Below are 3,185 nucleotides of genomic sequence, written 5' to 3'. Positions count from 1 at the left end.
TTCGCGCTGGCATGCGGCCGCGTCATCCATGCGATCGCCTCACTGCCAATTTCTCCAAAAACTCCGTTTTGTGCTTTCCTTCCATTTTTGTATGTTTTCTTTCCATCCTTTAAGTCATTCATGCCTTAGAAGATCTGAAACTACTCAACACACGAATTACAGCATCGAATGGAAATAAAGGGTAATTAAAATAATTATGTTTAAAGCATAGGAAACATGTTTTTTTCACATACATCACATAATAAGGAAGGGAAAGTAAAACCATGCAATTTTTATGAATAAGTGAGTGAAGGATTGAATAAATCACCTAAATTGAGCACAAAATATATCATAAAATATGGGTTTATCAAAGCCTCAGCTCATAACTCTTGTGCAAAACAACTGTTCTTTTGGAGGAAGTGCTCAAGAGGACCCTAATGAACATCTCACTAAATTCCAAAGGATATGTGACACAGTTAAATCTAATGGTGTTCATCCTGACACCTATAGATTGCTATTGTTTCCATTTTCTTTGAGGGACAAGGCATCAAAATGGCTAGAATCATTTCTAAAGGAAAGCTTGACAACCTGGGAGGATGTAGTGAACAGATTCTTAACAAGTTTCTACCTCCACAAAAAGTAAACAGGCTAAGAACTGAAGTGCAGATATTCAGACAGCAGGATGGTGAGACTATTTATGAAACATGGGAGAGGTTCAAGGATTTGACAAGGAAATGCCCCCTGATATGTTTAATGAGTGGGTGCAACTTAATATCTTTTATGAAGGGCTGAATTGTGAATCAAAAAAGTTGTAGACCACTCATCTGGAGGTTCCCTTAACAAGAAGAAGACCATTGAAGAATCCATTGATGTTATAGAGACAGTGGCTGACAATGAGTATTTTTATGCCTCAGACAGAAGCAACAACAGGGGAGTCTTAGAATTAAACCAAATGGATGCAATCCTGGCCCAGAATAAGATGATCACCAAGCAATTGGCTGAATTGACCAAGCAAATAGAGAAGAATCAGGCTGCAGCTATCCACACTCAACCATCACCTCAAGGAGAGTTGGACATAGATGAAGGAGTTAACTGGGAGGAAGCTAATTACCTTGGAAATTTATCTAGGCAAGCTCATGATCCATATTCTAAAACCTATAACTCTGGTTGGAGGAACCACCCAAACTTTTGGTAGGGAAACCAACAAAACCAAGGCCAAGACCACACAGATCACACAATCCAACCCAGTATAACAACTCCACTTACTAAAACTCCAACCAAAGACCATACCAGACCATACAAAACACTTATTCATAGCCACCATACCAAAGCCATAATAACCACTCTCAACACCCCAATTTCAACCAACCATCACCACATGGTGATGACAGAATGGCCAAAATAAAAGCTATGTTTTCAAACCTTTGCAAGGAGTCTAAAGACATGAAAAAATTCAGGGAAGAAGTAACATCCAGTCTGCAAAATCAAGATGCTGCCACTCAGAAACTTGAAGCACAAGTTGAATACTTGTCCAAGCGAGCCCCTGGCTACAGCTCCAGTAATGCCACCAAGACAACTCCAAGAGAGGAATGCAAAGCTATTACCCTTAGAAGTGGAAGGGAATTGACAGAAAATTCAAGGGAGACTCAAGAGGAGAAAGTAGAGGGTAGTTCAGATGACAAGGAAGAAGCACACACTTCTGCTCCCAATCCATCAAAAAAAAAAAAGAAGTTCTAAGGCCATATATCCCAAAGGCTTCTTACCCTCAGCACTTAATGAAGAATGCAAAGGACAACCAATTCTCCAAATTTTTGGAGATTTTCAAGAAACTTCATATCAACATTCCCTTTGCTGAAGCACTAGAGCAAATGCCACTCTATGCTAAGTTTCTGAAGGAATTAATGACCAAGAAGAGGAGCTGGAGGAATGATGAAACTGTGGTATTAACTGAAGAATGTAGTGCTATCATCTAACACAAGCTGCCTCAAAAATTGAAAGACCCAGGAAGCTTCCAAATTCCCTGTATAATAGGGGAAATAACATTTGAAAAAGCCTTACGTGACTTGGGAGCCAATATAAATTTGATGTCCTTAACTATGATGAAAAGAATGAAGATTGAGGAAGCCAAACCAACAAGAATGGCCCTCCAATTGGCAGATCGGTCATTCAAATTTCCTCATGGAATAGTAGAAGACTTGTTAGTGAAAGTAGGAGACTTCATCTTCCCTGCTGACTTTGTGGTATTAGATATGGAGGAAGAAGCTAAGGCTTCAATAATTTTGGGGAGGCCGTTTTTAGCTACTGCTGGAGCCATCATTGATGTCCAAAAGGGTGAACTTACCCTTAGGCTACATGATGAGAGAATGGTATTCAATGTATTCAAGGCCATGAGCTATCCACCAGAGTCACTAGGAGAATGTATGAGGCTAGATGCAGTGGAAACTGTGATGCAAGAAACCTCTGAAGAAGTACTTGAAGGATTTACAGAGGGTGATTCCATGTTAAACGTTGAGGTTGCTGATGACAATTCAGCTGAAGTGTCTATTCCAAGCACATCAAAGGAAAGGAAAAAGGAGAAAGAAGCACCCAAACTGGAGCTGAAAGCACTGCCTCCTACTCTTAAGTATGCATACTTGGGAAGTGATGGAAGTTACCCAGTGATCATCAATTCTGCCCTTAGTCAAGAACAGGAAGAGGAATTAATCAAGGTGCTGCAAAAGCACCAAGATGCCATTGGATGGACCCTTGCTGACTTAAAAGGGATAAGCTCATCCATATGCATGCACAAGATCTTACTGGAAGATGATGCCAAACCCTCCATTCAAGCCCAAAGAAGACTAAATCCTGTCACGAAAGAAGTGGTCCAAAAAGAGGTTATAAAGCTATGGCAGGCGAGAGTAATCTATCCCATTTTAGACAATCCATGGTGAGCCCTATCCATGTGGTTCCAAAGAAAAGAGGGATCACAGTTGTACCCAATGAGAAAAATGAACTCATCCCCCCAAGAATAGTAACAGGCTGGAGGATGTGCATTTACTATAGAAAACTCAATGAGGCAACAAGAAAAGATCATTTTCCACTCCCTTTCATGGATCAGATGCTGGAGAGATTGGTAGGGCATGCATATTACTGTTTTCTTGATGGATACTCGGGATACAATCAAATAGTGGTTGACCCTGGAGATCAAGAGAAAACCTCATTTACCT

The 3,185-nt window shown here is 40.4% G+C and overlaps 1 non-coding gene across 1 annotated transcript; it reads right to left on the bottom strand.

Annotated features, from left to right (window-relative positions):
* Nucleotides 1-624: 624 nt before the first annotated feature.
* Nucleotides 625-731, bottom strand: LOC112759901 (small nucleolar RNA R71). The gene has a single exon (XR_003180365.1). It is a non-coding gene; the product is annotated as a small nucleolar RNA R71 (small nucleolar RNA).
* Between the last annotated feature and the right edge of the window lie 2,454 nt (nt 732-3,185).

This window comes from Arachis hypogaea, chromosome 16, assembly GCF_003086295.3.
Source record: "Arachis hypogaea cultivar Tifrunner chromosome 16, arahy.Tifrunner.gnm2.J5K5, whole genome shotgun sequence".
In the NCBI taxonomy this organism is placed as follows: domain Eukaryota; kingdom Viridiplantae; phylum Streptophyta; class Magnoliopsida; order Fabales; family Fabaceae; genus Arachis; species Arachis hypogaea.
Note: the sequence above shows the minus strand (reverse complement) of the source record. Positions and strands in the feature narration are given on the sequence as shown.